The sequence below is a fragment of the Lissotriton helveticus genome, chromosome 11, assembly GCF_964261635.1.
Source record: "Lissotriton helveticus chromosome 11, aLisHel1.1, whole genome shotgun sequence".
Classification (NCBI taxonomy): domain Eukaryota; kingdom Metazoa; phylum Chordata; class Amphibia; order Caudata; family Salamandridae; genus Lissotriton; species Lissotriton helveticus.
The window spans coordinates 560,252,797-560,278,095 of record NC_136072.1 but is presented as its reverse complement, the minus strand read 5'-3'; the positions used below and the strand labels follow the sequence as shown (position 1 = coordinate 560,278,095).

The window sequence follows — 25,299 nt, the reverse complement described above, 5'->3', positions numbered from 1 at the left end:
TCGCACGCCAACACAACCTTAACATCATCTCCTACGCTGTCGACACCCAGCTGATCCTCTCCCTCACCAACGACCCCGCCACCACCAAAGCCAGCTTCCAGGAAGGAATGAAAGACGTCGCGGAATGGATGAAGATCAGCCGTCTGAAACTGAACTCAGACAAGACGGAAGTCCTCATCCTCGGACCATCCCCTTCCGCCTGGGATGACTCCTGGTGGCCCCCTACACTGGGCACCGCACCCAAGCCAACGGACCATGCACGCAACCTGGGCTTCATCCTGGACTCCTCCCTCACGATGACCAAGCAAGTCAACGCCGTCTCGTCTTCCTGCTTCAACACCCTGCGCATGCTCCGAAAGATCTTCCGGTGGATCCCCACTGAAACCAGGAAGACGGTCATCCATGCCCTCGTCACCAGCTGTCTGGACTAGGGGAACACCCTCTACGCCGGAACCACAGACAAACTCCAGAAAAGACTCCAGCGCATACAGAACGCTTCTGCACGACTCATCCTGGACATCCCTTGCCACAGCCACATCTCTGCCCATCTGAAAGACCTGCACTGGCTCCCCATCACCAAGAGGATCACGTTCAGACTCCTCACCCACGCACACAAGGCTCTCCACGACATGGGCCCGAAATACCTCAACAGCAGCCTCACATTCTACACACCCACCCGCCAGCTCCGATCTGCCAGCCTCGCCCTCGCCTCCGTCCCACGAATCCGCAAATCCACCGCCGGAGGAAGATCCTTCTCCTACCTGGCGGCCAAGACATGGAACTCCCTCCCCACCCACCTTCGGATGACCCAGGACCATCTCTCCTTCAGAAAGCAACTCAAGACCTGGCTGTTCGAGCAGTAGCGATTCCCCCCTCCAAGTGCCTTGAGACCCTAGCGGGTGAGTAGCGCGCTCTACAAATTTGCTGATTGATTGATTGATTGATTGACTTATGACGGGTTGTAAATGTATTTCCTCGGATGGGTGCCTAAGTGCGGAGAGTTTGTGTGGCTGTATCACAGTGGGTGCTATTTGACTACAGACCGATGCTTCCAGCCATGTACAGCTCAGAAAAATTATTATTTGTCGTTCAATTGACACATTTGGAGCTGACGATCTATTGGGCAACTCCATTCCCCCCGGTGCCCTTCATGGCACTACTGCACACAGCAAAGCACATACTGAAGGTGTGTGAGCCCCCCTGCATGCGCCCCAATAAGCACATTGTACCGGGATACATTTGGAGTGATTCAACTCGACTGACACATAAAAATAGCTTTCTGAGGTCTGTAAAGTTCCCACTCTATGCCAACAAAGCCAGTGATACAATATAGACAGATGTACACTACACCTTCATTCAACCAATACAGCGGCCACCGTCCTAATGAGAGTGTAGGCATACTCTTCCGCACCACCAAACTGCACCATAACAACTTTAAACAGTCAAATAACCTTAAACATGAATACTGAAAGTACTACTGCAGCACCTGCTAAAAAGCATTAATCCCTACTCTCTACACATGTGATCCAGTTTTCATCGCACAGTCTACAGCACCAAAGGCCAGCCTATTGTTAACCTGTATCTCCCAACACAATACTGACTACAATCCCTACAGAAATCAATCCTCAGTGACTGCAGCCCATCTCACCAATCTTCCTTCACAGGCACTATCACCTCAACTCCAAATTGACCGCACTCCTCTTTCAACATGACACAAATACAGCCTGCAGCACTAGACCAATCCCTCTAAAGCAACTCTACTTGCTCAGTACAGCATGTATGGTTGACCAGTGGAATTCATGCTCTCCACACCATATTCTCCTCGCTCACAGAGGCAAGAAGTGAACCACTTATCCAGCACCACACTACTAGCTCAACAACCTCCAAAGTAATGCATCAACATGCTCCAAAGACATCCAAAATATTTGTGGTAACACAAATTACCGACAGCTAGGAAAGGCATGATTCCTCTGATAGCCCAAGCGCTTAGTTTGTGAAAAAAAAATAAGTGTAGTGGTCTAAAGTTTTTTCAAAAGCCTGCCACTGAGGGTGGTAAATTCTGGTCCTGCTGAATACCAAGGGGCCTAGTCTTGATTGCACTCATGCCTCTTTCTATCACCATCCTGCATTTCCTGTCACGCTATCTTATTCTTGCTTGTTCATTCGGGAAATATCCTTTACAACACAACTTATACCACGCAGTGCTTTAACATCGCAACTTTTACAACGCAAACCATTACAACGCATTGCGCTGGGGGGCGCTCTAGGATAGGGAATAGATTTAATTTACTATCCAACACCTTCCCTACTATCCACGTGGACTGGAGTTGGAATAGTAAATTAAACCATTCACTATCCAGCACCCCAAAGCGCTATGCGTTGTAAAGGTATGCGTTGTAAAAACTGCGAAGTAAAAGCATGCGTGGTAAAAGCATGCGTTGTAATGTCATACATCCGTTCATTCTATCCACACTTTCTCCCTTTGGCCCTGGTTTCCTGCATTTCTCTTCCTTCTTCTGTCACCCTTTTCTGTCTTTCTCTCTTTTGCTCTGGCCAGGTCAAAGTCTGATCATCACCAGAAAGAATTAAGCACTGGACAGCTTACAAGTGTTAGAAGTCAAACCAGGAGGAGGAATGAGCTAATCAAACGGCAGTAGTTGCGATATTACAATATTGTAACGTTTTCCTTTTATTTATTTTTTTCATTTTTTTACAGCGTATGCTTACACAGCGCTGGTTCATTTTTCCTAGTTTTACGCTGTTTTCCTGGTTTGATGGGCACTTCTAGTGAAGCTTAACAATATTCCTAGAATTCTGGCAGCATCATCTCGGTAGCTGTCGGACTGATGATGCTACAGCCTGACTCCAGAAATGACCCCAGGAAGTCACACTTCCAGGAATTGAAAAGTGCAGCCTGTTATCAGCTCATAGGACCGTCATTGTAAACAAACCACTGGGCACACTTTCCGATATCCTTTGTTCATCACAGGAATCGCAATTACTTCATCGATGGGTTAGGCAAACTAACTAGCATTTGCTTCTAGAGCACTTTTTAAACTCTAGCATTCATCTTTCTAGAGATACCTACAATTCAATGTATGAAAACAGAACCCCCCCCAAAAAACACATATAAGGCCAAATGTACGAAAAGACTGGTCACCAAAAATAGTTGCATATTGCAACTCTGTTTGTGACCAGAATTTAGGGGCATATCATGAAGCCCCGGAGATAAAATTATCGCCGCTTTAGCATCCGTTTTTGGACGGAAAGCGGCGATAATTTTATCGCCTAATCAGCAAGGTCACGCTATCGCGTGAATCCTTGCATTATCGCCCTTTCCCCCAATGCCCATGTTTGCATCTCTAATGAGATGCAAAGTGGGCGTTCCTGCCCTGACATAACTGGAGAAATGTCGCTAAGCGTCATTTCTCCAATTATCAATGGGCACGCTAACCTGCAGAGCCACAAGCAAAGTAGCGATAACCTCTGTTACCGCTACTTTCCTTACGCCTGCTCCAAAACTGACTTAGTCATGATATTCTATGTAAGGTAGATATCATGGCTAAGTATGCCTTGCCCTATAAGCAAGATTTCCCCAAACCTTGTGTGATTATCGCTGTATTTCCAGCGATAATCCCACAATTGGCAATTTGCGCTCTGAATTTTATCGCTTTGGAGATAAGTGTTGCTGATAGCACGCTATCTCCGCGATAAAATTCAGAGTTGGCCGGCGATAATTATCCTCGCGCTAAGTGCGCTGAGCGATAATTATCGCATGGCCTTGATGATATGCCCCTTAATTTGCTAACTGACTAGCAATAGGCTAGTTTGCAAAATACAGTATCAGAAGGGGTCGCACAATGAACTACCTGATGAATATTTATGAGGCAAGTCACAAATTGAGACTCCTTCATTGGCATTAAAGACAGCAATCGAAAGCAGACCGCCATGCCTGTCTTTAGTATTTCAAAACTGATTTCTTTTATGAAGCACCCCGATTTCCATAAAAACTTTATTGAGGGTTGTCAGAGGCCCCCTGCACCATTGCCTACTCTCCCTGAAGCTGCCCTTCTAATTTGCAAAAGGGAAGGAGACCCATTCCCTTTTCTGAATGAGTAACCAACCTAACGTGGGAGTTGGTAACTCAAACCATTGATACATAGAGGCATATGTATAAGGAAATGGTGCTGCGCCTCGTAAAATTTTGCAGCGCCGCTCTGCTCATTTTGAAAACACAGGCATGCACCGTATTTACAAGAATACGGCTCACCCTTGTGTTTTCCCTAGTGCTGGTGCTAAAAATAGGTGCCTAGCACCAACACAGACTCCCTGGCACCATAGTGCAGAACACAGCACACATAGAAAAGCAAAAATGTCATTGTTGCGCCAATCTAACACCGGCTTTTGCATGCCATTATTTTTTGGCCCTGCCTCAGCTTTACACATATTTGTAAATCTGGGGCAGCGTTAAAAAACAATGGGTGTTGAGGTGGAATGCCCACAGCATCACCCATTGCACACCCCTTAAAGGGTACCATATTCACAAAGCTGCGTTAATCAATGCAAATCGGCTAACATCGCTTTGGAAATATGGTGCAGGGCATTGCGCCACCAGAACGTCCCAAAAAGTGATGTTCCGGTAGCGCAATCCCCTTATACATTTGACCCATAGAGTAGTACTATATAGCAATTTTTAACGGATCCCCACCACATGCCCCTTCTAAATTGCGATTGTGTATCCATTTCTAAACCCATTTTAGGAGTCACTAAAACTTTACTACCTCGTAAAATGGGTTTAGCACATAAAACACAACTATTTCGCCATCAAAAGCCCTTTAATTTTTCGAATCAGTAGGTTAGCGATTGTTAAAACAGTTAGTACATTTGACCCATAGTTCTACAGCAAGTTCAGGTAAATTGACATTTGTGACAACAGTAAAACACAGTGATGTAATTTCTTCTGTCGGTGCCAAGAGTGCCCTTGTGGTGTACACCTGCTCTGTATGCCAACACAGAGAGCATGCTGGGTAGAGGATGTAGCCTTAGGATAGAAGGGGGGCCTCAAAGCTGGGGAGCCGCGTTCGAGTCTCGGCAACTCCGCTCAACATCCTGTGATTCTGGGCAAATCACTAAATCTTCCCGTGCCTAACAAAAATGAATGTGTCCTTCTGTAGCGAAACTGGTGTTCATGTAAAGCGCTCTGATACCCGATGTCTCAGGTCTAGTTCGCGCTATAAAAAAACTCTTTAAAAAAACCATAGCATTGCGTAACAATAACATTAAGTAACAAAGCATAATAATTCATAGCATAGCATAACAGCTTAAATAGTAAAGAAGATTTTAATATAACATATAATAGCATGACACAACTAAGCATAGCATACTAAATATTATAGCATGATATACGTCAGATAGCAATACAAATGTAATAACTTTATTTGTGAGACACAAATGTAATAACTTTATTTGTGAGAGGTCTATCTGTCTCACACCAGTTTCCCCTGTTCTTTTACTAGGTTATGATCAGATTTTAAAGTCTTACCTTTCCTTCTGCTGCTCTGCCGAGGTTTTCTCTTCTCCGATCACAAACGCAGTTTCCCCGTACTTTGAAAAGGCGGCTCCCGCTGTGCTCCTGTGAAGAGGCTGCCTGGAATTGCGGTGACGACGAGGGAGTGCATGATATCTGAAGTCACTTTCTTGGTGAGAGGAAAGGGAAATTATGTAATATTTGGCTCACGTTTTCAAAACCACTGGAAAGAAAATGTCTTTCCTATGTGCGCGAGGCTCTCCGCTGCTCAGAGCTGGAGCTCGCGAGCGACTTTCGTCAGACCTGCCTTGTAGATTCCTTACTTACGAATTATCTCCAGTCAAGATGTGGTACACTTTTACCTGTTTCCAGGATATATCCATTTTGTCGTTAACTATTAGAAGGAACGCACTTACACCACTCGTTTACAAAAACCTTTTTCCATTACCACAGTAACCATACAAATGATGCATAGCTCAAAAGTATTCATTTTCTAGGCCATGCCTTTTAACCACGTGCGGCGGCGCATGAAGTTCAGGGCTTTTGGAGGGTGATGTCACTGAAGTCAACGGATACAGACATTTTTGGGATTGTGAGGAAGGTTTGTAGAGCCGATGACCGCATTGAAGAGAACGCCCCGGCCATTTTAGAGTGTGCAGCTGAGCATACGTAGGATTACACATGCCAAATGAAAAGGGGGGGCTCTTGGCCCCCCTGCCCGCATGGCGGCGCGGCGACCACCTCCCCCTCCAGGCCTCTCGGTGGTGGGGCGTGCCCTTCTGGGCGCGCCTCACCGCCGATTGGGTGGCGCCCTCCCTGGCCCGGATGTCGTTATAGGACTTCCGGGTCAGGGGGGCGGGCCGCAGGAGGGAGCCGGGTGGGGGGCGTAGCCACCCCCCCTCGGGCCCCTTAGGAATAAAGAGGCGGGGAGCGCCCGGGAGACCCTCTTGTTCCCTGGACGCTCCCCCACTGCCTGTTGTGCCCTGCGCTCCTGCACGAGAGCCCAGGGCACCTGTAGATTTAGGCATGCATGTGCAGTCTGTGGCCACCCGTCCCACCCCGAGACAACCTGCAGGTCTAAGCAAGGCAACCTTGGTCATAGGGGAAGGGGGAAGCCAGAGTAACTTAGACGAGCCGGGTCCCCCCACACCAATAGATGTGTTAGCATTGATCCCATGGTTAAATAGATACCCTGACCATGCAGCGGCCACCCTACTTCAGGAGGGGTTTTCACAAGGTTTTAGGATCCCAGCAGTGGGTTACACAGGTAGCGTTAATTGCAGGGACCAATTGTCAGTGAAACAAAATCCAACTATAGTGTCCGCTAAGATTACCAAGGAACTGTCCTTAGGCAGGATAGCTGGCCCCTTCCAGGAGGTGCCTGTCCCTAATTTTGTATGTTCACCGCTTGGGGTAGTACCTAAAAAAGAGAAAGGGGAATTTAGACTGATCCACAACCTATCTGCACCTAGAGGTGCATCCTTGAACGATGCGATTGACGAAGGGATTTGTAGTGTAAAGTATGCCTCTTTTGATCAGGCGGTTGCCCTATTGCGTGCCCTGGGTCCAGGGGTATTGATGGCTAAATCTGACATAGAATCCGCTTTCCGTCTCCTCCCGGTGCACCCGATGGACCACCACCTTTTAGGTTTCACTTTTGAGGGCAAGTTTTACATGGACAAATGCATGCCCATGGGCTGTTCCATATCATGTGCCTATTTTGAGACATTTAGCTCATTTCTAGAATGGGTCATGAGACAGGCGACGGGCCACCAACAGGTCATGCATTACTTGGATGATTTCCTGTTCCTAGGCGCGGCAGACTCTCAGGAGTGTGCTTGGGCACTGCAGGAATTTTGCGTGCTCATGCAGGCTTTTGGGGTTCCGCTGGCGCCCGGGAAGACGGTTGGCCCGGCTACTTGCTTGGAATTCCTGGGCATGGAAATTGACTCAGTACAGGGATGCTTCAGGTTGCCCAAGGACAAAGTGTCTAGGTTTAGGGCAGCTCTGCGTCAATGCCTATGTAAAAGCAAGGTTTCCTTGCAGCAGCTGCAGGAAGTGGTGGGGCAACTGAATTTTGCACTGCGGGTCATCCCAATGGCGCACCCATTCTCACGCTCTATTGCCCAGGCTATGAAAGGACTACGGGAGAAACACCACCGCACTAGGCTGTCAGCTGAGGTTCGCCAGGATATGCATATATGGATGGCATTTCTGGAGGACTTTAATGGCAGGGTAGTGTGGTCAGGTCCTCCCGCTACATCAGCAGAATTGGGTTTATGGACAGACGCTGCTGGTAGTGTGGGCTTTGGCGCCCCTCTAGGGACCAAGTGGGTCGCCCAACGGTGGCCGGAGGAATGGAAAAGATGGGGCCTGACCGCCAACATTGGCTTCCTGGAACTTTTCCCAGTGTGGGTGGCATTGAAGGCCTGGCCAGAACATATATGTAACCAATCAGTGGTGTTCTGGTCGGATAAAATGACAGTGGTCGAATGCATAAACCAACAGGGGGCACGCTGTCCGTTCATCTTGCGCCTGATTAAAGAGATTGTGCTTCAGTGCTTAAAATGGAATGTACTCTTCAGAGCCAAGCATGTCCCAGGCGTCCTCAACAATGCAGCTGACTCCCTTTCTCGCTTTAAAATGCAGGTCTTCAGGGAACATCTTCCTGCAGCAGACCCCTCGCCAGCACAATTCCCGGCAGTACTCTGGCAGATTGGTGCCCCAGATTACAGGACCTCGTGGTTGCTAGCCTAGCCCCCAGGACCAAGACAGCTTACGAAGGGGCGTTTTTGTCTTACCGCGCTTTCTTAGGGCAGGATTGGGAGGCTAAGTGGGCACAAGAGGACAGCTTTGCGGAATATTTAGAATGGATGCACAGGGAAGGGAGATCAGTGGCAGCCGCAAGCAGACATAGGGCAGCGGTCTCCTTCTTTGCGCAGGCTAAGGGCATGCGAGATCCCACCAATAATTTTATGGTGCGCAAGGCCATGAGGGGATGGCGCCGGTTACAGGGCCACTCTGCGGATACGAAAAGGCCCATAGGATTGGCGCGGCTAGCAGCCTTATTGCTGGCATTGCACGAGGTTTGTAGCTCAGAATGGGAGATACATCTGTTCAAAGCCGCCTTTTCCCTTGCTTTCTATGGGGCTCTAAGAATTGGTGAACTGGTGGCAGGGTCAAAAGGGGATAAGTTGGGCGGCCTACAACTGACTAGTGTTACGATCAGAGAAGATACCATGTGGGTGACAATACAGAGGTCAAAAACTGATCAGGAATCTCGGGGTCACACCATAGTGCTCCACCGGGCCAGGACCAACCCCTGTTGCCCGGTTTCTCATGTGGAGGTTTTCCACAGGCAACGGGAGGGCACGGCGGGGGTGCACTGTTGTGTCATGCCGATGGGACACCAGTGACTAGGTACCAGTTTAGGCGGGTCCTGGAACTGACGGTGAGACAGGCTGGCTTGGATCCCAAGGAATTTGGCACGCACTCCTTTAGGATAGGGGCGGCAACTGAAGCAGCGCTAGGGGGTCTCTCGGCTGAGAGTGTGAAGAAAATTGGGAGATGGTCATCTGATTGTTATAAACGATATGTACGGATTGACATGTTATGACAGGATGATTCTCACGCTGGGTATGTTTCTGGTTCTTGCAGTTTCTCAAACCTGTGACGCAGGGGAGGAACTCACCGCCAGGAGTGAAGGAGCTACACCGTCACAGCACAAGCAGCATGCTGGACGTGGGACAATGAAGATTTGGATTGTGGGCCACTCTTATGTGAGGCGGGTGCAACATGTTTTTCTTTCAGGAGACCGTAAGAGAAGGGCGGCGCTGAAGGGGTTAGACATCTCATTCTTCGGGAGAGGGGGTCTGGGCCTTTGTCAGTTTAAGAACTTCTTTCAGGGACTCCTAGCTCAGCAGCCCGACTCCCCGTCAGTGGTGATACTTCACCTAGGGGAGAATGACCTGGCCAAACTGGGGAGGCGCATCCTCATTGAGGAGATCATCTCCACTGCGGGGTGGGTGTCCAGGACTTGCCCGGGTTGCACAGTAGTATGGTCTCAACTTATCCCTCGGTGGCAGTGGCGAGGGGGGGACTCGGTCAGGGCGTTGAATCACTCGGTAAAGAGGATCAACACACAGTTGGACAAACTATTCCGAGCCCCCCGGTTGCAGACGATTCCACATGGGTGTATCTGGGGCGCACAATTCTACCTGAGGGTTGGGGTACACTTGACTGAAGCAGGGAACGTCCTGTGGTCTAATAATGTCTGGGCCTGGTTGGAGGGTTTTGCTAGGTGAGCACTTTCTAGGGTTGGTTAAGACAGGGGGAGGCCAGATCGTCGGTTAACAATGCTGGCCTGTGGCGGTAAGGTCATGACCGGTGAGCAGCTAATTTTAAGGTCTGAGGGGGCGGGCATCATCCCATGGAGGTTCCCGCCCTGGGGGAGGGGCCATTGGCCCCTCCTAGAACTTCAGGGACAAGGTAACTGGTGCTTCAAAGGGCCGCGGGTTGGAGTAGTCACGCTTTCCTTAGGCTGGTAGCCACCCCGCGCACGCATACTTATGACGTCACCGGATGGCGCAGAGTAAGGGCCCTCCTTTAGTGGGTAAATGGAGTTCACGGCGTGGACCGGGTAATTAACAGGCCCGGCTGCGCATGCGCACATCTCTAGGTAAGGCGCAGCTTGTAGGACCTGACACCGGTTAGCGACCTTGCCATATGGCCAGAAATGTAGTATACAAAAATCTAGATGAGGATGTTAGATTCGGTTAGGAAACAAGCTGTATTAGAGTCTCTGTTAAGGTTAGGCTCTCACATTTGTTGACAATATTGTATCTAATGTCTTGATGATTTTTGTATAAACGTTTATCATGCAATTAAAAATTTTATGATCTTATATCTTAATAAATACGGCCGGGGGGTTTCGCGACCCCCCGCCTTCCAAAAGTTAACCATGTTTCATGAGCCTGTATCCTGGGTTTGGTGTGGTGAGTTGGGGGGGGGGGCGGCAGCCAGTCGCCGACCATGTGAGGGTGAGCTGAGACCGAGGTATGAGGGGCGGTGAGGGTAAGGCGGCAAATTGGGGAAATTATGGGAACCGTAAAATCGGGCTATTTACCGCCCCAAACAACCATTTATTTATTCATGGAGCGTGTTTCAAAGCCGTCCCCATACACAGGGGCCTATTAGGATGGCGACCCCAGAGGAGGAGGGACCATCCGCATGGGCAGCGGTGGTCCCTCCGTGCCAATTAGGATGTGACCGCCACCCTGGCGGTCACATCCTGTATTCTTAACATTGCGGCGGGTGCTGCTTGAAGCAGCACACGCCGCAATGGTAAAAAATGCATGTTTACCTTAGCATGCACGAAGCTGCAGGCACCGCGTGGTGCCTGCCGCTTCGTGCATGCAAATGCAGGGGGGTACCATAGGTACCCCCCATGTGCAACCCCACCCCCCCTTCACCTCTGGGGGCCCGCAACGGGCCCCCGAAGACAACACCGTATGCCTTTCCACGGCAGAAATTCCACCGTGGAAAGGCATATGACCGCAGCTATCCTAATATGGCTGGCGGTGTCTGATAGACACCGCCAGCCATGTTAATGCATTTCCGCTGCGGTCGGAAGGCGACCGCGGCAGAAAAGCGGCGGACGGAAAAGAGATCCCCCAGCCATCCTAATCTGGCAGGGGGTCTTTTTCCAGTCCGCAGCGGATAATCCGCATCCTCCGGGCCGGCGGTGGATTCCACCGGCCCGGAGGATGCGGATTATCCGCAATCATAATCAGCCCCACAGTTCGGTACTTTGGACAGGGCTGGCTTTTTGGAACTTATCTCTTGCTTCGATTCTAGTGACTGATTTTTTCCCCCTTTGATGGCACCTACAGCTCTCAAGGTACCATAGCTTGTGCTTTAGGGTGTGTGGTGTCCAAACAGCATCTTTTTATATCGCTGCCGCTTTTGTATCTATTTCTCTCAATATATATATATACATCAATGCTCGAAGGTGTCCACCTTTGAGTAGCACGCAAACAGCAGCTTGGTTTATGTATAGGTGAGGACGGGTATCCACTCGTAGACGCCGCTCCGTACGGGATCTGCCCGACGCGTTTCGAAGCTCCATGTGCTTCTCTTCAGGGGCTTTAACGGAAGCGGTGTGCGCAACCGCCGACCCACTTCCCCATTTTATATATAACACACCCACCGATGGGAGGCTCAAATGAGACTGTGCATTCTGGGAAGTGTGGTCCGGGAAGCACACAATCAAGTCCTGTATGGACTCCACAAGTGGGCCCGTCCTCGATTCCAAGTACGACTGCTGCTTCACTTTAGTGACCCCCAGTGTACCGGGGTGGTGCATACTCCGCGGCTGGACGGCCGCGTATAAATCAATGCTCGAAGGTGTCCACCTTTGAGTAGCACGCGAACAGCAGCTTGGTTTATGTATAGGTGAGGACGGGGATCCACTCGTAGACGCCGCTCCGTACGGGATCTGCCCGACGCGTTTCGAAGCTCCATGTGCTTCTCTTCAGGGGCTTTAACGGAAGCGGTGTGCGCAACTGCCAACCCACTTCCCCATTTTATATATAACACACCCACCGATGGGAGGCTCAAATGAGACTGTGCATTCTGGGAAGTGGGGTCCGGGAAGCACACAATCAAGTCCTGTATGGACTCCACAAGTGGGCCCGTCCTCGATTCCAAGTACGACTGCTGCTTCACTTTAGTGACCCCCAGGGTACCGGGGTGGTGCATACTCCGCGGCTGGACGGCCGCGTATAAATCAATGCTCGAAGGTGTCCACCTTTGAGTAGCACGCGAACAGCAGCTTGGTTTATGTATAGGTGAGGACGGGGATCCACTCGTAGACGCCGCTCCGTACGGGATCTGCCCGACGCGTTTCGAAGCTCCATGTGCTTCTCTTCAGGGGCTTTAACGGAAGCGGTGTGCGCAACCGCCGACCCACTTCCCCATTTTATATATAACACACCCACCGATGGGAGGCTCAAATGAGACTGTGCATTCTGGGAAGTGTGGTCCGGGAAGCACACAATCAAGTCCTGTATGGACTCCACAAGTGGGCCCTCCTCGATTCCAAGTACGACTGCTGCTTCACTTTAGTGACCCCCAGGGTACCGGGGTGGTGCATACTCCGCGGCTGGACGGCCGCGTATAAATCAATGCTCGAAGGTGTCCACCTTTGAGTAGCACGCGAACAGCAGCTTGGTTTATGTATAGGTGAGGACGGGGATCCACTCGTAGACGCCGCTCCGTACGGGATCTGCCCGACGCGTTTCAAAGCTCCATGTGCTTCTCTTCAGGGGCTTTAACGGAAGCGGTGTGCGCAACCGCCGACCCACTTCCCCATTTTATATATAACACACCCACCGATGGGAGGCTCAAATGAGACTGTGCATTCTGGGAAGTGTGGTCCGGGAAGCACACAATCAAGTCCTGTATGGACTCCACAAGTGGGCCCGTCCTCGATTCCAAGTACGACTGCTGCTTCACTTTAGTGACCCCCAGGGTACCGGGGTGGTGCATACTCCGCGGCTGGACGGCCGCGTATAAATCAATGCTCGAAGGTGTCCACCTTTGAGTAGCACGCGAACAGCAGCTTGGTTTATGTATAGGTGAGGACGGGGATCCACTCATAGACGCCGCTCCGTACGGGATCTGCCCACCACGTTTCGAAGCTCCATGTGCTTTTCTTCAGGGGCTTTAACGGAAGCGGTGTGCGCAACCGCCGACCCACTTCCCCATTTTATATATAACACACCCACCGATGGGAGGCTCAAATGAGACTGTGCATTCTGGGAAGTGTGGTCCGGGAAGCACACAATCAAGTCCTGTATGGACTCCACAAGTGGGCCCGTCCTCGATTCCAAGTACGACTGCTGCTTCACTTTAGTGACCCCCAGGGTACCGGGGTGGTGTACACTCCGCGGCTGGACGGCCGCGTATAAATCAATGCTCGAAGGTGTCCACCTTTGAGTAGCACGCGAACAGCAGCTTGGTTTATGTATAGGTGAGGACGGGGATCCACTCGTAGATGCCGCTCCGTACGGGATAATATCACACACCGGTGTCAACCTACAGGCATTTTACTCGCAGCTGAACAGGCTTGTTGATACTTCCATCCACCCCCTTTTTCCCTCACCCCCCCGCCACCCGGACAGATGATAAGGAAGCCTCGCACACCAACATTTGTCTCTCTTACACCACCAGACATCAAAGGCTGCTGCTGCCCCACCCCCCCCACAGCAATGCTGAGAGCTTGTTATGCCCTGTGACCTCCTTCCCCACATCTCAAACTCATGCAGAGCACCCGTACCTGACCGAGAGATGCAGAGTGACCACCACTTTCAGCAGTGCGAGGGCACTGCTGCAAAACACTGTACTTAGCTTCCCTAGATGCTTTTCGTTCACCCCCTTATCTTTGGCTTTCCTTCCGTGCATCTCTAGTTCATTTTTGCCAAACAGTATATCATGTATCATGTACTCTTATCATGTAGTCTGAAAACATTCTTTGAATGAAAAGAAACTGAGCTTTAGACAAAAATGTGGAAGTCATATACAAATACATTTGGAAATGCAGGTCATTTTATGTATGTAACATTTTCTTTTCATCTTACCTTACTACCGTTAATTACGCAACCTATGAAATTAATCAGGAATGCAACTCTATTCGGAGCCTTGCAAGGAGGAAAAGGTTATACCATTAACACCTTGAATGAAAACACTCTTGCTTCCTTCGGCATATAGTGCATTATTTCTCGCGCATACCCTCTGCGTCTCTGGTGTGTTCACACCTGGAAGCCTACACATTGCAGCATAGACCGCCATTTATAAAGGGCCTTTGAGGGAGTGCAGGTGAAGTCACAGATCTGCATTTGAAATACAGTTTGCTCACACCAGCATCTTTTGCGTTTTACTGCACTGCCTTGTGAATTCTGCAGATGTTTGGGGAATGGGAACTCGGCCGATGAATGCAGACCTTTCTTACTTGTTCATGTGCTCCATTAGTTCATTGCGAGCCCCATAAAACGCTGGCTGTTCACAGCAGGTATCACACAATGCAGTGCTCGGAAAATGGAGGATTGTTTATGAATCTGTGACCCGGATGTTTATGTGCCTTTACTGTGAATTCGACACACAGGAGAGGCATAGGATATGAAACACTCAGCAACACCACATCATCACTCGGGGCCAAGAATGCATCACTCAACACCACCACAGGATAACTCAGCACCACCACAGGGTCACTCTGCACCCCCACAGCATCACTCAGCACCACGACTGCATAACTCAGCACCACTCAACGCCACAGCACCACTCAACACCACACCACAGCACCACTCAACACCACAGCACCACTCAATGCCACAGCGCCACTCAATGCCACAGCACTACTCAACGCCACAGCACCATTCAACGCCACAGCACCACTCAGCGCACAGCATCCCTCAATGCCACAGCATTACTCAACGCCACAGCATCATTCAATGCCACAGCATCTCTCAACGCCACAGCATCACTCAGCACCACTCAACGCCACAGCGCCACTTAACGCCACAGAACCACTCAACACAACAGCACCCCTCAACACCACAGCACCACTCAACGCCACAGTATCACTCAGCGCCACAGAACCACTCAGAACCACTGAGTGCCACAGCACCCCTCAATGCCACAGCACCACTCAAGACCACAACACCACTCAATGCCACAGCACCACTCAGCGCACAGCATCCCGCAATGCCACAGCATCACTCAACGCCACAGCATTATTCAACGCCACAGCATCATTCAATGCCACAGCATCACTCTACACCACAGCATCACTCAGCACCACTCACCGCCACAGCACCACTCATCACCACACACCGCTCAATGCCAGAGCACCACTCAATGCCACAGCACCACTCAATGCCACAGCACAACTTAATGCCACAGCACCACTCAGCGCACAGCATCCCTCAATGCCACAGCATTACTCAATGCCACAGCATCACTCAATGCCACAGCATCACTCAGTACCACTCAACGCCACAGCACCACTCAACACCACAGAACCACTCAACAACACAGCAGCACTCAACACCACAGCACCACTCAATGCCACAGCATCACTCAACACCACAGCATCACTCAGCGCCACTGAATCACTCAGAACCACTGAATGCCACAGCACCCCTCAACGCCACAGCACCACTCAATACCACGACACCACTCAACGCCACAGCACCAATCAGCGCACAGCATCCCCCAATGCCACAGCATCACTCAACACCACAGCATTACTCAATGCCACAGCATCACTCAATGCCACAGCATCACTCTACGCCACAGCATCACTCAGCACCACTCAACACCACAGCACCACTCAACACCACACACCACTCAACGCCACAACTCAATGCCACAGCACCACTCAATGCCACAGCACCACTCAGCACACAGCATCCCTCAATGCCACAGCATTACTCAATGTCACAGCATCACTCAATGCCACAGCACCACTCAACGCCACAGCACCACTCAACGCCACAGAACCACTCAACACCACAGCACCACTCAACACCGCAGCACCACTCAACGCAACAGCATCACTCAATGCCACAGCATCACTCAGCGCAACAGAATCACTCAATACCACTGAATGCCACAGCACCCCTCAATGCCACAGCACCACTCAATACCACAACACCACTCAATGCCACAGCACCACTCAGTGCACAGCATCCCGCAATGCCACAGCATCACTCAACGCCACAGCATTACTCAATGCCACAGCAACATTCTATGCCACAGCATCACTCTACGCCACAGCATCACTCAGCACCACCAACGCGACAGCACCACCACAGCACCACTTAACACCACAGCACCACTCAACGCAACGGCATCACTCAACACCACAGCATCACTCAATGACACAGCATCACTCAACGCCACAGCATCACTCAGTACCACTGAATGCCACAGCACCACTCAATGCCACAGCACCACTCAATGCACAGCACCACTCAACCCCACAGCACCACTCAACCCCACAGCACCACTCAACCCCACAGCACCACTCAATGCCACAACATCACTCAACGCCACAGCATCACTCAATGCCACAGCATCACTCAGTACCACTGAATGCCACAGCACCACTCAACACCACAGCACCACTCAATGCCACATCACCACTCAACGCGACAGCACCACTCAACACCACAGCACCACTCAACGCCACAGCACCACTCAATGCCAGAGCACCACTCAATGCCACAGCACCACTCAATGCCACAGCACCACTCAACGCCACAGCACCACTCTGCGCACAGCATCCCTCAATGCCACAGCTTCACTCAATGCCACAGCATCACTCAATGCCACAGCATCACTCAACGCCACAGCATCACTCAGCACCACTCAATGCCACAACACCATTCAACGCCATAGCACCACTCAGCACACAGCATCTCTTAACGCCACAGCATCTCTCAACGCCACAGCATCACTCAGCACCACAGAATCACTCAGCACCACTGAATGCCACAGCACCCCTCAACGCCACAGCACCACTCAATGCCACAACACCACTCAACGCCATAGCACCACTCAGTGCACAGCATCCCTCAAAGCCACAGCATCACTCAATGTCACAGTATCACTCAACGCCACAGCATCACTCAATGCCACAGTATCACTCAATGCCACAGCATCACTCAGCACCACTCAACGCCACAGTACCACTCAACACCACAGAACCACTCAACACCACAGCACCACTCAATACCACAGCACCACTCAACACCACAGCACCACTCAACGCCACAGCATCACTCAATACCACAGCATCACTCAACGCCACAGCATCACTCAGCACCACTGAATGCCACAGCACCCCTCAACGCCACAGCACCACTCAATGCCACAGCACCACTAAATGCCACAGCACCACTTAGCGCACAGCATCCCTCAACGCCACAGCATCACTCAACATCACAGCATTACTCAACGCCACAGCATCACTCAATGCCACAGCATCACTCAATGCCACAGCATCACTCAACGCCACAGCATCACTCAGCACCACTGAACGCCACAGCACCACTGAACGCCACAGTATCACTCAGCACCACTGAATGCCACAGCACCACTCAGCACCACTGAATGCCACAGCATCACTCAGCACCACTGAAGGCCACAGCATCACTCAGCACCACTGAAGGCCACAGCATCACTCAGCACCACTGAACGCCACAGCATCACTCTGCTGGTTCTAATATGTTCTCTCAATGTTTCAAGCTTTATTACAAATGTCACAAAAAGATGTTAATATTTTGCTTCTGTTCTTGGATTTTCATCACAATAAAATACACTGAACATAATCTTCCCAAAAGTTATTTACAAAAGTTTAAGCTATTGCTTTTATAATTTACAATAACTTTTATTTAAGTATTCATTATTTAAAAAAAAAGCCATTGTTATTTGTAATATTAATACATCTAAGTCATGTAAATACAACACATATTGCATTACAAATGCTATAGGTGTCATGTTTGCGAAAGTTAAAACTATTGGCATTTTAAATGACAAAGCTATTAATTTTGCTATTTTCAAAACCTACACATAAATTAAAAATGTGTAATTTACAATACCAATAGCTCAAACTTTCCTAATGCGAGACCTATTGCATTGCAAATGCTTGTTTTGCCTTTTCTGTGACCTGATATTAGTAGGTTTTGGCCTCTGTGCACTGTAGCACTGTGGTCCAGTGTAAAGTGCATGTGCGCTCTGAGTGCATGTGGTGAGATTGACCTGCCCTCCCATAGGAATGCATGGGTGATATGTGTGTCCCTGGTAATTCCTGGTATGAGAGGAGTGCAGGGGCAAGTTTAGTATATGGGAACTCATGAGAATAAATGCTGCACAATAGTGTGCGCAGATGTATGGTGACTTGTGGAGAAATGGCACGTTTAGAAGTTGACATTTCTGTGTGCTGTGTGTCTGTCTGCCTGATGTGAATTGCATGTCTGGCTTGTGATTGACAGGTGCTGGATGGTGTGGGTGGCTCCAGGAGCCAGGATGACTCTGCCCAGTTGTGAATAGGGAGATCTGCATGTAGATGGGAGGGAGGAGTTGCACCTGGGACCTGAATAGGACTGTGCCTTCCCTCCACAATGCTGTCCCCGCCCCCTGTGGTGCGTCTGAGCACCTAGCCCCCACCTGGCAAAGGAAAGAGGAGCTGAGCACAACAAAGTGCTCCAAAGCTCCCCCAAACCACTTGCATCTGGAATTTCCCCCAGCCTTGTGCTGTGTCACAAAGCAAAGGGGTGTATAAATGTTGGGGCTGTGACCCAAGGGTTCTGTTGTGCTTCTGCTGACTTTAAGAGGGGCACGCTGCCAGGAGGAACCACTGCGGGACCCAGCAGCTGCTTCCTGAGGGTCCCTGCATGCTGGCCTGCCTGGCTGCGCTTTGCTGGGGTCTCCCCAGCACCAAGGATTTTCCGGTTTGCCTTTAAAAAAAAAAAAATCTTTTTATTACCAAAACGGCAACGAAAAAACATCAGGTGGCAGTAGCAGTTCTTGCAAGTTACATGAGTACATTTCCATACATTCAAAATAATAGACACAAAATGTGGGTAAAGGATCAAGGGGACACTTGCGCCTCCGCTTCCTCGGAACACATCGGGGGCACACAAATATCTCTGCAGAAGTGATTCCAAGCCTCCCTTTATTAATTACTCAGCCCCAGGGGATGGGGTCGCCAGGGCCTAATAAGGCTTGGTGAAGGGGGCTGCATATCTCGCTCACCTCTTTTATTAAATGATGCCCCTGGGATGGGGTCCCTTGAACCCAAAAAGACTTGGGTAGGAGAACTGCATGCCGTCTCCTCTTTTACTTTAATGTGGTCTTGGGAGGAGGGGTCCTCAATCCTAAAAAGGCTCTTGGAGGCAACCGCATGACCCCTTCCCTTTTTAGTTGGCTTTGTCCCCAGGGGATGGGATTCCCGGGCCCTGATAAGGGTCGGGGAGGGGTGCTGCATGCCCTCCTCCCCTGTTTAATTATATTTGGCCCTAGGGGACAGGGTCCCTGTGGCCAATTAAGGGCCGGGAGGGTGCTGAATGCCCCCTTCCATTAATATATATATTTTAGCCCCAGGAGATGGACTACTTGGGGCCCGAAGACCAACCATATGCTGCACACACCAAAGGCTGTTTGTGGTGTGGGGCTGGCAGCTGGCTGGGGATTTGGCTCCAGGGACTAGCTGCAGGCCAAGCCCTGTGACCAATCTCCACTCAGCACAGCCACAGACTGCCACTGAGGGGACCACATAGTCACTAGCCAATAGGCTACCATGTCCCCTCCCTTTGGATGATGACTTTGAAGTAATGTGTTTGAGCACTAGTCTTCCCTCTCTGTCCCTGTCTCCAGCTTGCCTGCCTAAACAATGGGCAGCCACTCTGGAGTTTGCCCATCAAATGTGGCATCCCTTTTGAAGCTCACCTTTTGGGCAAACACCCTGAATGACTTCTTGCAAGGGGTAATTAACACCTCACTCTGTGGCATGCTGTGATTGATCCTAAACCTGGGAGTTATTCACACTAATCCCCACACAGAGAGAAAGCTGATGTGGGTGCCCGTCAGTGTGAGATTACTGAACTACTGGGGCACAGAGCAGCAAGTTTCAAAAAGTTGCTTTATTTTAAAAGTGACATTAAATTTGACCTGGGCATCAGGTTGGGGATATTGCGACGATTAAATTCGATACCTCGCAGTAACCAGTTAGATAGCCCCATTCAGATGTTAGTCAGGCTGGGGTGCCATTCGGAAACCCTGTGTTAGACAATGAGGCTACTAACTTTTCCCCAGCAAACCGACAATTTGGAGGTTTTGCTGTTGAGACACACAAGTTTATATGTCCTACTTAACAATATACAGCTCCCTGACATAGGGCTCTATAGGCTCTCCTTAGGGGAGACTTACATATAATGTTAAAGGAAGGAGTGGATTTGCCATTGGTTTTAGTGGCAAAGTCAATCTAGTAGTGTGATGCTGACTTTTCAGTCTGCCATGGCAGGCTAGAAGCCATTTTGTAATTTTGACACACTCAAGGTGGCACAATCTGTGCTGCAGCCCTGTGTGGACATACATGCCCTAGGTACCCTGGGTACTGTATACTAGGGACTTATAAGAAAGTCAGTACAGCTCTTTCTTTGCTGCTCACGGCAGAGATAAGTGCTCTTTAGTCATACCATTATATCAATTATCCAAGTATTTGATCTATTGTGTGATTAGAAGCAGCTGCACGAGTTTGCGCCTGAGGGAACGAGTTGCTGGCGAGTTGTAGTGATTTGCAATTACGATCAAAACAAAAACAAAAATAGGGAATGCCAAACTACTCAACAGGAGCAAATAAAGAGAGAGAGGAGAGCGAGAGAGCAGCGAGAGTGAAGCTGAGTGAAGCAGCAAAGTGAAGCAGCGAGGTAGCAACCGCAGGTTTCGGTCGGGATCTGGAATCGGAGCCTACGCCTACGCTTGGGCGCGGGACTCGAAACCTAAAACCCTGACCCAGCTAAGGAGCTAAGGTGCAGCCGCGGGTCCTCGCTGCTGACACCCTGCGACACCCTGCGACCGGCAGCCTGCGAGGAGTACTCACTCGGCAGCCTGTGAGGAGCTTTCGGACGGCAATATACTTAAGCTCTACGCCAATACTGAAGGCCTACAACATCTAACCAACGCAGACTTACTCGCAGTCAAATTCCGCAAGCAAGATAATAATAACTTATCGGATCAAACATTAACAACATGGCGAACGGCAGAGATTGTTCAGTTAATATTATCCTTCAGAGAGAGGTTCGACTCATGGGGTATAAGGCTCTCCAGGCCGGCAAAACCACGCTATCCAGGCCCTCTCGAAGAACGTCCGGCGATAAAAGAAAAAAAAGAAAACCTGCCAGGAAAAAATGATCAGGCAGTTTCAGTATTACGGAATGCAAGAGGGAATAGTCCATCTCCGGCTACCCATCCTCCGACTAACACAGGCAATCAAGCAAATTCCAAAGACGACGTCGATTACTGGCGCTGGCTAACTGACACATTGAATAAACAGAAGAAAAACTGACCACCCCAAAAACCCCAAAAGGATAACAGCCAGGAAATTCTCCACCTACTGTCTTGGAATATAGCCGGGTCCAGGAAATGGCTGGAAGATTGTTTGCCCCCCCACAATTGGACATCATACGATATCATCGCCCTTCAAGAAACATGGGCACTCGAGGGGCTACCTCCTGTTGGGTACACACACTTTAACATCCCTGCAAGAAAAAACCTCAATCATGGTCGACCAAAGGGGGACTATCAGTTTATATCTCGTCGGATATCAATATTAAATCAGAACAAATAGCCCCGCAAGGGCCAAACACGCAATTAATAAAACTATCTTTACCTGGTAGATTAGCTCCGGTACTATTGGTTCACTTCTACGCACCTCCAAAGGTGAAAGAGAAACAAGCCCAGCTGGATCAGTTAGTATCCACAATTCAGGACATTCGAAACAACAATCCCACCTGGGAAGTCATCCTAACAGGTGATTTTAACTCAAATCTAATCCACACACCAGAGGAGGAAGAGATGTTAGAAGCTGTTAACGAATTCTGGAATGTTAAACCACAAAGCCAGCTTAAAATAGAGCGCTTCGATCCAATCGGCCAACATTTGGTAACATCCTTGGAATTCCTTGTGCTGAGGTTCCGCAATGGAAGAACTCCAGGTGACAACCTGCCGCAGTATACCCATCTAGGGATCTTGACCTCTTCAAGACTCGACTACACAGCAGTTTCACTTCCACTATTGCCATTTGTCCAGCAATTTTCAATTGAATACACATCAAAAAGTGATCATTCATATCAGCACACTTTTTTTAATCTAAAACTCACCAAACATCGTAGCTCCAAGTTAGTGGGAGACAGTTCTTCTTCCACCAACCTGAAACAACTTAATTGGGCAATGGCCAACATTGACGAGCTGCAGGTAAACATACAGAGATTAAAAACGGAGAGTGAGACAACAATAGGCAACCAAATACAAAAATGGGAGGACTTTACGGAAAAGCTACCAACAACTATGTCCATCCCAAAAAAACCACGGCCTCCAACTTACAATACTCCACTGCCAAAGAACCTGGTAAAGCTCAAAATAGAAATAAGGAGAAAGGCCAGAGCATTAAAAAAGACAACTACGTCCCCAAAAGACTGGGCTCAAAGACAGTACCTTAAGAAAGAGTATAAAAAGAAAATGTGGGAACATAAAAGATCACTGAAGGATGACTTCTGGGCAAAATTACTCTGCACGGCAAAGAACACTAACTCAAACACATTCTGGAGGATCATTAACAGTTTAAACCATCCTTCAAACCCAATAACATCTAATGTCCAAGAAGCAGATTGGGCCGCGCTATTAACACAGAGGTTCTCAGAGGCAACACCTGACCAGCCCAATTCAGGATTAGACCAACAAAATACCAACATAGGGGCCAAACAAAGAAAAGTGAGCACTGCATCCAGTGGTGAACTCAAAACCCCCCGCACGCAAACTCCATATCCGAAGGAAGAAGGCAGAGCAAATCAATCACCAGACGGGAATCTCCGGATAACAAGGCCTCACTGTGACGCGGTTCACCCACGGGAGAAGAAGGAGACAACAAACAAGTCCAGACACAGATGGTTTTGTGAAGAGGACATAAGAAGAATCTTAAGGAAGACTCGTGGCAGCGGAGCTCCAGGGCCGAACGGGATTCCACCAATAGTCTTCAAAACTGATCAGGACTTTTGGAGCGGAAAATTAAAAAGAAAATTTGATGAGATAGAAAGCGAAAACCAAATACCATCAAGTTGGCTAGGCTCCATAATCTCACCCATCTTTAAAAGAGGAGACAGAACATCCCCATCAAATTACAGATTGATCGCCCTCCTGGATGTGGAGGCGAAGTATGCATCCCTAATCCTGGAAGATCTAACAAATTGGTCTGACGCCACAAAGAAAATACCGCCCAATCAAACAGGCTTCAGGAAAGGGACCGGGACAATGACAAACATTCTGTCTTTCTCAGTGTTAGCTGACAAATACCTACGAAGGAAACAGCCCCTCCACCTATGTTTCATCGACCTAAAGGCGGCCTTCGATAGCGTAGATCGTAACATCTTATGGAGGAAACTGCACAGCTGGAACAGCCTGGATAAAACACTGAGAGGAATCTTACTCCTTTATTCCAACACTTGGACGGAAGTAAAAATGGGGAATGGAACACGGCTCTCAAGAAAAACCAATACTAGCAAAGGTCTGAAGCAGGGCTGCGTTCTAGCCCCGCTTCTTTTTAATCTTTTCATGGCAGACCTAGCCCCAAGCCTAAACAAGATCTCATCCCATCCACCTAAACTAGGCTCCTTATCTCTAACCCATTTATCCTACGCGGATGATGTGGTATTGTTGAGCCTAACGAAGATTGGCCTTTAAAGGTCACTAGCAGGGCTAGCGGAATTTATAACAAATAACAACCTGGAGATAAATACAACAAAAACAAAAACAATGCTTATCACCAGACGACGGTCACCCAACCTAAATATCCAACTGGAGGGAACAAAGTTAGAGGCCGTGACTAACTACAAGTACATGGGCTTCTACTTTGATAATCGTCATAACCATAAGCAGCAAAAGACGTACATTGCCCAAAGAGCAAACTCACTTTCATTTGCTTTTAGATCTCTAGCTAAGAAGCTTACGGGGCCATCATATAAACCTCTATTGGCAACGATAAAAGCAAAAGTGCTTCCCACCCTGTCATACGGCAGCGTGGGATTGCACGGGAAAGACGCGGAACTGCTTAATAAAATGAAGACAGCTATCTTTAAATCCACCTTCCAAATTCAACAGGGAGCTTCACCAGCTCAGACGAGACTAGAATTTGGAATAATAAATGAAACAATGAGAAGAAAGTACGCAAATATCAAGTACTGGTATAGCTTGAAACAGAATACGGTAGCCTCAGCCCTGCACCAAGCCCTGTAGGAGGAAATAAAAACTGATGTTAAGTCCCCATACAACCAGTACTTAGAGAAGGCCATAACAGAGACTGGAACAAAAAATCTTTGGGAACTCAATTTGACTTACCCAGCGTTCAAACAAGCTATAAATAAGTCAACAAAATTCCATTCTCTTTTACTTGACAAAGCCACCTTCAGTACAAGAAAACACGCTTGGATGGTCATATCAAACTACAAAACGCTCATTGCAGCTCCATACCTAACAATTACATTTCCAGCTCACAGAAAACAAAAGCTAATAGGGCTCCGCCTAGGAAAACTTCCATCAACCGTGGACCAACCAATCTGGGTGCACGACGGACCCAAAACCTGTAGACTATGTGGGACCAGCAAGGAGGACTTCATTCATCTTGTTTGTATCTGCCCGAACCTAGCCCAAGCTCGAGCCACCTTTCTAAAAAAGGCTATGAACGAGCGAGGCATAAGAACGTGTAGATCGGCGATTATGGCAACTCTGAACCCAACAGACACGCTTTTGAACTGCCTATTATTAAAGTTCCTCGTGGCTCATGCCCAAGCGCTGAAATACAACTTGGTACCCTGTCCACAAAAGGAAAACAGGACTGCAGCTGTTTTGGAAGAGGGCGCTTTTGAATTTAATGAAGTACATTACTAGAACTTTTGGAACTATAGGCTACACGGGCTGCCCGATTATTTTAAATAACA

At 49.1% G+C, this 25,299-nt stretch overlaps 1 protein-coding gene across 1 annotated transcript in view; it reads right to left on the bottom strand.

Annotated features, from left to right (window-relative positions):
• TACC1 (transforming acidic coiled-coil containing protein 1) overlaps nucleotides 1-5,602 on the bottom strand; it is an 875,899-nt gene extending 870,297 nt beyond the window's left edge. The window contains exon 1 of the mRNA XM_078666332.1: nucleotides 5,543-5,602. The gene's annotated coding sequence lies outside the window, so the exon portion shown is untranslated. The remainder of the gene's footprint in view (nucleotides 1-5,542) is intronic.
• Nucleotides 5,603-25,299: the final 19,697 nt, after the last annotated feature.